The following is a 12978-nucleotide window of genomic DNA, read 5'->3' on the forward strand; positions in this document are numbered from 1 at the left end:
GGTTTCCCAAGCGGTTGCTAAAGTGTTGCTAGGGCATTAGTCTGGTATCCCAGATGGTTACCAAGGTGCTGCTAGGCCATTACTTTGCTATTCCAGGTGGCTGCTAAGGTGTGGCTTGACTGTTGCTAAGGTGTTATGCCATTGCTATAGTCCCCCAAGGTGTTGCTAGCATATTTATATGATGATGACATAAGAAGAGCTCCAGGGTATAAGCTGAGTGTAGTGGATTATATATTATATAAGTGGAATGACTTATGGAAAAACATACATATATATATATCCTCCTGAGACCCAGGGAAAAATAAGTTTTAATTTATTTATTTTTTTAATATAAATTAAGTGTCGTGGTGATAAAAAATACATTGCAAAGAAAAAAATATTAAAACTTATTTTTATTAAAATTTTACAACATGTCCACTGTAGTGGACAATGGGATTTCATGGTTCTCAAGTGTTAAACTTTTAAGAGCCGAGTATGTATATGGAAATATCCACTGAAATCATCTAGGAAAATAGAATACCATGTACAAAAACAATAGCAAATGTAATTAACCCAGAATAATGGAACATCTACAACATTTCACCTAAAATTCTTTATAATTTCATTAGATATTTGACTCTAGATGGTATTTCATGAAACAATCTGACTGTTTGGAGACACAGAGGAACATGCTGCATTTTATGCATCTCACAAAGGTTTTTCCAGGTTTTTTTTTGCATCCAGGCATTCTGCATCTGGAAGCATTTGGAATGTTGAGCATTTGGGGCAAATTAATTGCACCATATTTCCTTATTCTTGTATCTGGATGGGGCTTCCTTTTCTTAATTTCCAGAAAGAATTCTTGATCACTTGAGTCAGTGTCATCTCGTTGACCTACTTGGGCCTGGGATATCAGTTCTTCAGCCAAGAGAAGTTTGAACTCCAGGTACTGGGAGGTTTTCTTTGCAGGTCGTTGCAAGGTCTGACTGTCTTGTCTGTATTGAATCCAGGAGTTGGTGATGGCCAAATCAGTGAAGTGCCCAGTACATTTTCATTCTTGGATATCCGAGGCATGCCACGTACACTGAGATCCCTAAAAAGGTCTTGATCTCTTCTGGTGTTGTGTTCAAGCTACAGCCTGAATCCTGTACCATGCGCTGGTTGGTGAAGAAAGACAGATTCCGAATTAACTGATCATCAATGTACTGCTGGAAGTACTGCAGTGGGCTCCAGTCTCTTCGTTATAGGGAATCATCAGCTGATGTAATTCCACATTCCTCCAACATGGGCATGAACCTTAGAAGAAAGACAAAACATGCTTGATAATTTAGCATAATTAACATGCCGTAAAAATGTTAAAGGGATAGTTCACTTGAACACTTTTGTGTTTTCAACACATTCATTCATCCTTCTAATAAATGTCTTAAAATTTTTCATTAGATTCAAATATAAAATATTGGGATATATATCATGACATAACCCTAACCCTGCAGATTATCCTCTCATTTTTGCATTGATTAAAAACCTCAGATCCCTACGTGCTGGTTTTTGCCCATAGAGGACGATGGGACGCTTCATCCAGCTCTGCATCTTGGTCCACCTGATCTGGGTCCTCCTCATCTGTGTCATCTGAGCTTTCACTCTCTCCTGTCTCATGCTCTCTCAATGGACTGTCATGCTCAGAAAGATCTATTTCTGAATCTCCCTCAATGATTCTGTTAAGAATCCTCTCTGCCTCTGTCATTGAGCTGTCTACTAAAAATTGTGAAACAAATATAAGCACGAGGTCCTGGCGTCCACTACAGAGTACATTTATAAATTAGCTGTTTTTCCTATGAAAATACTTAAGCTCAGCTCTGAAAACTCACTCAAATATTCCTGAGATGTTTACATCCTTGAAACAATCAACTTAGTAGAGTAAAAAAACTCGTTAATTATGAAAATCATGCTTACCTTTCTTTTTTCCATAAAATGTGCTTTTTGTGATGGCAGCCATTTTGAAAAGACAGCAACAAGAACCTGGCAAAGTCACACCCCTGAAATGTGATGTCATTTTAAAGCCACAGTGGTCCTCTTTAAGGAACAACAGGACTAAGTAGAGTGAAAAGTATAGTATGGAAGATATGAGAAAAAACATAATGTCCACTACAGTGGACAAAATTGAATTGCTGGGTCTCAGGAGGATATATATATATATATATATATATATATATATATATATATATATATATGTATATATATTTTAACAAATGTCATACAAACACAGCTTTTGAATCAAGCCAACTTAATAAAAATCTCTGACTTTATTAGATCACATTCTTTAATGATCAAATAAATTGAACATCACTGAGTTTGATGTGATTAACAGAGAAGAGCAGATAGAGAGAGAGAGAGAGAGAGAGAGAGAGAGAGGTTCATTGAAATGTTAAAACATTTGTTTGAGACCAGTTTTCTTCTAAACATCTGTGCTCATAATACACTCTGAAAAAATGTAAATACATAGGATTCCTATAGCAAGTTCTATATTCTGCGACTCTTCCACAGAGTGATTTGGCTGTTTGCAGAGCAAACAGCAAACGCAGCAACACTCATAAAGATAATGCAGGGTGGCACATTAAAGGGGGCAGAATTATTTGGACCGGCTGAACTACTGCAGCCCCCTCACACACTCTCCGCTCAACACACACCAGCAAGCTCTCGTCTGCATAAATTATTGAAGATAATTATCGCAGGGTGGGTTACTGCCTGCGATAACAATATATCCTTAAGCAGAGAGAGGGAGGAGGAACCCCAGGCTTTTTCCACTGAAATGTCACCAGAGCATTTTCTCCTCCTTTCGTCTGAGGAGCCTCATAGAAAATTCTTGGGTTCTTACATCAGCTTTTCAAATGCATGGATATATCTTAAAATGTGCCCTTTCCACAGTGGAGTGAACTATTTAGAGAGTCTGGCATATAGGTCTAAAAAAAAAACAGTGCCGAATATCCACTGCAAACTTACAATCCCACAATACACTGCAATAGCTACTATACTAGTGTAGAACTGCAAGTGATATAATGTGGCCTATATTCATGGTCACTGCTGTGGAAGAAGCCCTCTTTTTTGAGAGATGTCTGCAAAAGTCCAGCCTTATACATCAATTAATAAAGCGATAAAGAAGTGCCAATTCAAAAGTAAACATGAAATGATGTCCTGTCTGGAGACCAGTAACCACAAGCAAAGGCATTAAATCATTGTCATGAAGACAGTCGAGTGAACCCGGCATACGTCTGCTTCAAATTCATTATCTTTAAAGCAAGACAAGCTGTCCTAGCTGAGGCTAACGCTGACCGCTAGAGGGGCTTGACTGAGGAGCGGACATGGTGGTAAAGGTGAGACCACCTGCTGAGAAATAATTCCAGAGTTAAAATCTTCTCTCATTCAGTCTATTCAATCCTCTATTCAATTCCATAGTTTTCCAAATAGTCCACATTTCCTGCCACCAGAAAGTCTTGGGCTGTCACTGATCTCTCGTTCCTCAGTTTCATCATTGGGAATTATTTAATTGACTAATCAGTTGTTAAAAACTTATGGATTGATAACTTAATTGACTTCTGATCTTCAGCCTGCATCAGCATACACCAGCCAAATAAAAATAAACAAATTTAATATCTTTTATCGTCAACAAACTGGTTTCTCATTTCGAGATTCAACCTTTACGCATGAGAATATGTAGGATTTGACGTTTTAACATCCTCGTTTAACGTCCTACAGGCTGGTTGGGAGTGCAGTTCACACAGTCAGTTATAACTCTGTCTTTGGGTCATATGTGTTAGTGAAGGGCAGCGTTCATACACATTCACTACATAACACCTACATAACCTTTTATAAAGGCCTATTGCGGCAAGCGTCACTGTGCATGAGGCTGCTTTCGTCTATTTTGTTGTCATTTCACTGCAGCGTGTGTGACGTTTACAAACGTCTGCAAAGGCTTATGTCAGTTGTCATTAAAAGCTTATGGAGGAGCCATGTAGCCTTATAAACACCTCCCTTTAGGAGAGTTAAACATTTAGATTTATTTTCCCTATGTCTAATATTAATATCAGAACTGATTGGCATGCTTAACCTGCTGATCATACAAACAGAAAGGAACAACAACACTAAGGGCAACTAATAAATCTTCCTCACTGATCTGCAGCACTGAGCTATGACCACAACCTGGCCATTTGCAGTGGACACACAACATTCAAAATATACTATATACATACATATATATATATATATATATATATATATATATATATATATATATATATATATATATATATATATATATATACATATACATATATATATATATATATATATATATATATATATATATATATACAGTACTGTGTGAAAGTTTTAGGCATCTAAGCAAATTTTTAAACGATGTACCTCAGCAGTGAGTTTATCACATTCTACATTAGAATAAAGTCGTATTCATAATTCAAATAAACAGAAAAACAATAAAAAGTAACAAGAATTTCTCGGGTCCATATTTTTCCTGGACACCTTCACAGCCGCCACAGAGACTCGTTAATATCATCAATTACATCATGAGCTCAATTTACTGAGCACTTATCAGGAGCTGCTTTTTAACTACATATAATACTGGGCTTCCTCGAGGAGAGGCTTGGAGATGGGTAAACAAACACACTGACATCCAGAAAATCACTGTTTATTTTATATATACATATATATATATATATATATATATATATATAAATCGTTATTAATTAATATTCTATAAATGTTGTTTATTCAAACACAAACTACACAAATAAATAGATTTTGAGAATGTGTCTTGGGTGCCTAAGATTTTCGCACAGTACTGTGTATATATATATATATATATATATATATATATATATATATATATATGACTATATTCTGGTAAACATCATCAGAAAACTGTTTATCAGAAAACTATTTAATTTGTGGAAAGATGAGGTCGATTTTGGTCTGCAGGCTGATGAATGGGACACATGAGCTGACATTATCCATTATCTTTAGCTAGTTAAGTAGATTGCTTAGTAACAAGAGACCTGCCATGCGTTTTGGTACATGTTCATAGTGATTCATGGTGAGCCACTATTCTGATACTAAGAGAAAAATATGAAACAGTTCCCTTAAACATAGGGATCAATTTTAGTCACACTCGATGTGCCCTAGCAGACTTGTGTCATATGCACTGTGCATATGTGACAGAATGGGACTACTGTTGCAGAGCGCTGAGCAAATCTGTTACATTAACATATGAATTTCACTTCCCTTTAATAGTCTTAAAGTGCCCTTGTTTTTCCAATATATGGAACAGGAAGTAGGAGGTCATTACTTTTCCCTATAGTGGTGTTCCATATAATGTTCCTGACTTGCTTAAGTAAGGAATAATGATTAGGGGAACATTTCAAATGCAAGGCATGTAAGTGCCAAAGGGTGGAGAATGCAGCTGGGAGTTTTTTTTCCAGGATTTTTTTGTGTTGCTGTATTGGATACACTTTAAAACAGCTGGGTCAGTTTGGTTTTGGCTGCGCTGGACCAGTGTGGTCTGGATTAAGTTGGGCTAGTTTGGGCTGTAGAAGACATGCAGTAAATTTGGGTTGGTGTAACATGGTTTAGTTTAAAAAAAAAAAAAAAAAGCCAATGAATCCAAGGACTCGGATGTGTTTGGGTTTGGCTGATTTGGGTGGACGACGGCAGTAAATGTGGCTTGTGTTGAATAAACAAGGTTGAGTTGGGTTGTGTTGGCCTGGTCAGATTTGGCTTGGTGGGCTAGGTCATTTCAGCTTATATTTTAGCCAAGCCATGTCTTTGCTCTCTTCAACCAAACTTGCTCCGATCCAATCCAAACCAGCCCAACATAACCCAAACCAAACTGGTCAAACCTGACCATGGATTGGGCTAAAGAAAGCAATAAAAACCACTCTGTTAGATTTGGGCTATGTTAGGATGGGCTAAGTTGCATTGGTTTGGGTTACTTTGAGTTGGTTTGCATTGAATAAGCAAGCAAATATGATTTGGCTTAAAAGTAAAAGACCGGAAATATGGATTTTTGTTGATTTGGGAGCATACCAGGCCAGGCACCACCCCCAATTCAGACATCAGACCTTACCTATGTGCTGCTGATCCACACAGTAACAAAACCTCTGCAAAACTGTTTGAACTGGGACATACTGAGCACAGCCACACGCCAGGATCGCACAGATGTACATTGTACATCCCTGGAGACAAACGAAGGTGATCATGATGCACTGATCATGCAAACAGTCGCTGAAACCTGAGGTCTGTTCCCCATACAAAGCCCATTCAGATCAGGTGACAGAGTAGCACTCTGACCTCAGGAAACCCAAGGCCTCCAAGGCACCATCACCTACAATGACACCACCCTGCTAGATATCCTAAACTCTTCTAGATTAGATTAGATTTAACATTATTGTCAGTGTGCAGAGTTACAGGTACGTAGCCAATGAAATGCAATTAACCAGAAGTGCAAAATACAGTATTATTTACATATAAAGTGCAGAAGGATGATATATAGTGGTAAAAATATATAGATATGCAAGTGTAAATATAATATACATATAGAGTGAGTGGAGAGCATACAATGAAGGTAGTATGTGCTATGCAGAGTAAACTTGTACAGTAATTGCTGGTGTAAATATGAGTAGTGCAGTAATACTAGGATATAAAGTGCAATACAGTGCAGGGAGTGCAAAGATTCTGTTAAAGTGATGGTGTGGAGGTCATCAGGGTCACAGCCTCAGGGAAGAAGCTCTTCCTGAGCCTGCTGGTGCAGGAGTGGAGGCTTCTGTAACGCCTGCCAGTTGGGAGGAGGGTAAAAAGTCTCTGATTAGGGTGAGAAACGTCCTTGACGATACCCAGGCAGTGCTTATGGTAAATGCTCTAACTAGTATCTGTGTGAGTTTTGAAGCATCAAGTCCTCAGTCACGTGTCTTAAGGACTACCGTCCTGTCACAGTCACTTCAGTTGTCTTGAAGGATGGAGCCTTGATGCACATTATAGTCTCCATCCCCGCTTCACTGGACCCCCACTTCAACAACTACTGACAAACTCCGCAACTGAGGATACCATAACCCCCCACATCCACCTAGCCTTAACCTACATGGAGGATGACACATGGCAGAATACTGCTTAATGACTTCAGCTTAGCATTCAACACCATTGTAATCCAGATACTAGTCAACAATCTCCACTCACTTGGAGTGAGGTTCTTAGCTGAGTTTAGCTGAGTTCTAGACTCATTGAGCAACAGGCCTCAGATAGAGAGTCATCCTGATCCAGGGCTGTGTACCAAATACAAATGTTCTACACCTTGCTCACCCATTGCCTAAACATTTCAGCTATCAGATCAAGTTTGCTGATGATGGGCTCATTCCCACAGTGATGAGACTTCAGAGCTTACAGCTAGAGGTCCAGCGTAAAGATAACTCTCTCAATATCAGCCAGACAAAAAAGATGATTTCAACTCTGCATGTCAGCGGAAACAGTGCAGACTCTCAAGTCCCTGGGATCACACACTGTGACATCTCCTGGTCCCAGAATGCATCCCCATTAATGCACAAGGCAAAACAGTGCCTCTACATCCTAAAAACCAAAGAAGGCCAGTATAAGCACACCAACCCTAAAGTACGTCTAGAGATCCTGAACTGCAGCACACCTGTCTAGTATAGGAATTGCTGCAGACAGGAAAGCACAGGAAATGAAGACAGTCCAAGTTTTCTTGCCAGTAAGGACACTCTGAATAATATAAAATGAAGGCCTGAGTTATGAGGAAAATCTTTCCTCCTATCTTTCCCTGGACTGCCCACACTCCTCCTCTCTGGTAGAATGCTATGAAACATATGGGCCAACAGTTACTTCCTACAGACAGTTGGGTTGGCTGCAGATGGTTTAAGTTGGATTGATTTGGTTTAGGTTGAGTTGGGTTGGTTTGAAATAGACTGGTTTGAGACTATTTTTTTAGTGGGGAAAAAAGCAGTTCAAAATATGGCTTGGGTTGATTTGGGTTGAAGAAAGCATTAAGCTATGGCTTAAATGAATAATAAACAAATAAATAAATAAAGGCAGAGAACATGGCATGTTTGGATTGTCGGGTTGATTTGAGTTATGTAGGGTTTGGTCTGGTTTGGAGTGGATTGGGTTGGTTTGGTGTGCATTGGGTTGGATTGGACTGAGTTGGGTTTGTTTTGGTTGGGTTGGTTTGGTTTGGATGGTTTGTGCTCAGTTTTATTGGGTTTTGTTTGAATTGGGTAAGTTTAGATTAGTTTGGGTTGGATCTGATTGGTTTGGATTGTTGTGTGTTAGGTTGGGATAGGTTCAGTTATTTGGATTGGTTTAAGTTGGAATGGGTTGGGGTTTTGGTTTGGTTTAGGTTGGTTTAATTTGGGTTGGCTTAGGTTGTGTTTGGTTTGGGTTTGTTTGGGTTTGGTTTGTGTGTGATGGGGTTGGGCTGATTTGGTTTGATTTTGATTGGATTGGTTTGAGTTGGATTTGTTTGGATGGGGTTGGGTTGATTTTGTTTGAGTCAGGGTTCTGACTGATTTGAGCTGGTTTGGGGTTTTCTGATTCTCTGGTTGTTTCTCTGTAGATCTAGTCTTGGGTCTACTGTCACATTCACAGCCAAGATATCTGCTGATCCAAAGCTTCAGCCGCAGACAACTCACACACACATATACACACACACACACACACACACACATTGTAGATCAAAATACACGCAGACAGAAATCAATGCAGTGAAAACACACACACACACACATACAGAAAATTGAAAAATTGAACAACGTGCACAACAACACCTAGTGAGTTCAGCTGGACTTTGCCAGGAGGATTATAGAAACTCTTCTGAGGTTCATCGCCTCCTCCGACTGAAAGATCCTGATAAGACAGCGTCCAGAGGAGGCCTGTCAGACTGAGGACTGAAAACTGACAACTGCTTGTTATGTTCTCTCTCTCCCTCTCTCTCTCTCTCTCTCTCTCTCTCTCTCTCTCTCTCTCTCTCTCTCTCTCTTCCTTCTTTCTCACATTCAGGTTTCTCTCTTTGGCTGGATGGAGCACCATGAGACACTGTGAGTTAAGTCACCGTGGACATGTTTCCTGTTCCACACATCCATGTCCTAAACAAGCAAACAGAAATATACTTTTTGACCCAAAGGTCCTGCTGATAAAAAACAAGGTAACAGCCTAAAACTATGGTTTCTTCTCTCTCGTCTCTCTTGGTAAACCAGTCTTTTAATAGAACGTCATTAATTAGTGACGCTGACATCTATTAAAATGATCAGAAGCACAAAACACTGAAGGTAAACAGTTTCCATCAGGGAGAACCGAGTGGCTCTGAAATCCCTTTTTACACACAAGCAAAGTTTCAGTTTCAGATTTATTTACAACTTAGTTCCAAGTTTAAGTTGAATAAAAACTGGCTTTAAACTCAGGATCACAGATGAGCTCCTTTACTATGTTGATCTGTAGGCGTCTGTTCATAAACATAAACCAGCCCAAACTAATTTACTATAAAATGAAATGGTGTTTGTAGAAATTCAGAAAAAAGCCGCGTCAGTCTCGACTGCATATGTGGACATATTTCTATATTGTGCTCTATTTACACAAAGTTAGGTTAGTTCATCATTTATGTTGAACAGACTCTCCCAAAGTTTTACGCTGCTGCGCTGACGTTGAACCGCGTGCTGCACTGGGTCGGTATGACCAACAGGTCAAAACCAGCTCTAAACAAAGTGACCGCTGGGCCCTGATTGGTGCTCTGGCTTTGCGCTTCTTTCGTTTTGACATGTTACGTTTTTATACACACAGAAACCAAAAGGAACGACAGATTTCTCAAAATGTAGGAGGAAAAAGTCGGATATTAGACTCTGAAATGTAGTGGAGTGAAAGGAAAAAGTCGCCCAGAACGGAGAAACTTCAGTACAGATACACCAAAAATACTAAAGTACAGAAAGTAATTACATTTACTCAGTTACTCAGTTATTGTCCACCACTGATTGTAAGATGCTTTTATGCAAAGCAAATTAGAAATGAGGCCAACCCAAGTTTACAGCTGCAGTGCCAACTTCATGCCAACCATGTTTTTATTTTAGGAATAGCGCAGATTGTTATAGGATGAAAGATAACTTTCATTGCAAGGTGAAAAGCTACAAAGTAGAGTAAGTCTGAATAAACACGCAAAGTACACTTCACCTGTATACAGTGAGAAGGATGGAATCATTATGATTAATCAACAGTTTTATTGATAATACAGTTTACTTAAAAATGCACAATAGTCCCTGGTACAGGTTACGGGCAATTGCCCAGGGTGAAGGTCCGTTTTCTTACAGGCTTCTTGTGATCATGTTGTTTATGTGCTGCATTTAAACCATGTTGCTTATTGGTTGCTGCCTGATGCCTCCCTGCCCTAATCACCAGCAGCGCACACTCTGCAGTACACAGTGCAAAAGGTCCTCCCCCCAAATGAAGAACAAGAAATGAGAAAGAAAAATAGAAAAGGTAGACGGGAATAATTTAAAACTAGTTTAATCAAATCACAACTTGCTAATTACATTAGGGCTATGAAGAAATCTACAGAGTAATTATCGCTGTATTTTCTTGCCAAAAAAAGATCTGTGTGCTTCACATCTACAAAAACAATACAGTTTCTATCATCAAAGCAGAGGCACTGTAGAATTCAGCCATCTCTGTCTTTACATCTAAAAGGTGGACTGACAAGGTAGGAGTGTCTAATAGAGTGGACAGTGAATGGACACGGTGTTTAAAAACTCCAGCAACACTGCTGTGTCTGATCCACTCACACCAGCACAACACACACTAACGAACCACCACCAGTACCTGCTCTGTGAGGGTCCATGGGGGTCCTGACCACTGAAGAACAGGGTAACAGAGTATCAGAGAAACAAATGGACTACAGTCTGTAACTGTAGAACTACAGAGTGCAGTTATACAGTAAGTGGAGCTGATAAAGTGGACAGTGAGCGCAGAAACAAGGAGGTGGTCAGAATGTTGTATATATACACATAATGTATATAAGCACAATGTGCAGTTTGGGTGGTGTAGGTGAGGGTTTCCGAGTGAAAGGGACCCCTCTTCTCCTGAAGAGAACAAAGAGTGAGTGATGAACAGAAGCCCCCTGCAGAGCTGCTCTCCTCTACTTAATCCCTCCATTAGAGACTCTTTCATCACACACACCTCACGACTGTCAGGCTGTCAGGCACCTCCTCAAACCACCTCTCTCTCTCTCTCTCTCTCTCTCTTTCGCGCACACACACACACACACACACTCCTTTATCTCCCACCATTTCTCCTTTCTCTCTTCTTTCTCACATGCACATACTTTCTGCTGTCTGTCTTTGTGGCTGCAGAAGTGCTAGAGACGTTTCTATGCTGAGAGCAGACTGGGTGGTGTGTAGAGTCAGGGTGACTGTCAACGTTTCGCTTTTTATGAATTCAGACAAGTTTTGGGTTCAGGATGTTCATCTTTAACACTTCCTCAGCTTCTGTATTTGAAATAACAAGTGCCAGTCTGGAAGTGGCTGGGGCGTCAGAACCGTTCAGAACTAGGTTCTAGTCAGAAACGGAAGCAGCGGCGGCAGCTGTTTGCCAGGGCTCTGAAAGAGTCACCATACAACTACTACATACAGTTAAAATACAGCAGTTAACTGTGAGTATTGGAGCTAGGTCCTCAGTTTGGGCCATAAATGTCAAAACTTGGTCAAAACATGTGGAAAAACCCCACTTCTGTGATAATGCTACCTTATGTTAGCTTCCCTGTAGAATGGTAGTCGTCTGTTAAGACTTTCTGACGAGGCTGAAATCAGCTTCTTACTCAAATGTGTGAAAATTGGAACATTTGTTAGCAATAGAATGTAACTGCTGCACCATTGAAGGTGGGATGGGACATTTTAAAAAAGGCAGTTCTAAATTAAACAGAGACGTTTGAAGCTTCTACATGATTTACTTAAAGCTTGTGACAGACATATTAGCATAAATTTACCTTTTGGTAATTTCATTGTGACTCTGTAGGTAGTGAGGCCTGGTATTGAGCTGTTGTGACTATTGTTTTGCTCTGCTGATCCTTCAACACAGTTTAACAGCAAATGGTCTTAATGGTGGAGTTAATGTAGAACTGCTGATTCACCCTTTAACCCTGAAGATCAGCGCAGACGACTGGTCACCATAGCAACACAGACAACAGTCTCACCCAGCTAGTAGCTACGAAACGGCAAAGAGAGAGATTTAAGACGGGCATCGATAATTTGGAGACGAATGGACTGATTAGTGTTTATAAATCACTCCAGCTGGTTTCCTGATACGTTTAATCTGCAACAAGAAACTGACAAACAGTTGTTTGAATTGTCCCGTTCCACCTTAAATGGCAGAGCAGTTACATTTTAGTGTCTCAGGCAAAATTTAAGGTGGAACGGGAAAATTAGAATAAGAAGCTGGTGAACGAGAAGAAACTTCAGCCTTGTAAAAAGTCGAACGTTCAGAGACATTTTACAAGAAACAGTTCTACATTTGAGGAAAAGTTTCCTGCTGGAGATGCGAGAAATGCAGCTATAGCTGAGCTAAAGCTTAAAGCAGGGCAAACCCAGTCTGTGTTTTTGTTTATATTATATTTTCAGTCTATACTATCACATTAACATGCATTGAAACGTATTCACAGCCAAGATGGTAAAATGGACATGAAACGTCGTGGCTCCCAAGGTGGCTTGATTTTGTTGAAAGGACAAAATGGCTCTTCTCAGCATTTGTCTTGCCGACTTCTGAGCTGGCACTTACAGAAGGCCTAGATTGGTGATTTTCTCATTAATTGGTGGTGCCACCTGTTGGAAATCAAAACACGATGAGTTGATGTCGCGGTCACTTGGTTATGATGCTGATAGTTTATCTAACACCTTAGGGCTTCTCTTCAGCTCTTGAAGTCACAACAGATAAGAGAGCTCACTC

The 12978-nt window shown here is 39.8% G+C and overlaps 1 long non-coding RNA gene across 1 annotated transcript; it reads right to left on the bottom strand.

Moving 5' to 3' along the window:
• Positions 1-374: 374 nt before the first annotated feature.
• On the bottom strand, positions 375-2119 carry LOC119262923. Its single transcript, XR_005129984.1, has 2 exons — positions 1933-2119; positions 375-1275 (listed from the first exon to the last, which is right to left on the bottom strand). It is a non-coding gene; the product is annotated as an uncharacterized LOC119262923 (long non-coding RNA).
• Positions 2120-12978: the final 10859 nt, after the last annotated feature.

Source organism: Pygocentrus nattereri, chromosome 30 (assembly GCF_015220715.1).
Source record: "Pygocentrus nattereri isolate fPygNat1 chromosome 30, fPygNat1.pri, whole genome shotgun sequence".
Lineage (NCBI taxonomy): Eukaryota > Metazoa > Chordata > Actinopteri > Characiformes > Serrasalmidae > Pygocentrus > Pygocentrus nattereri.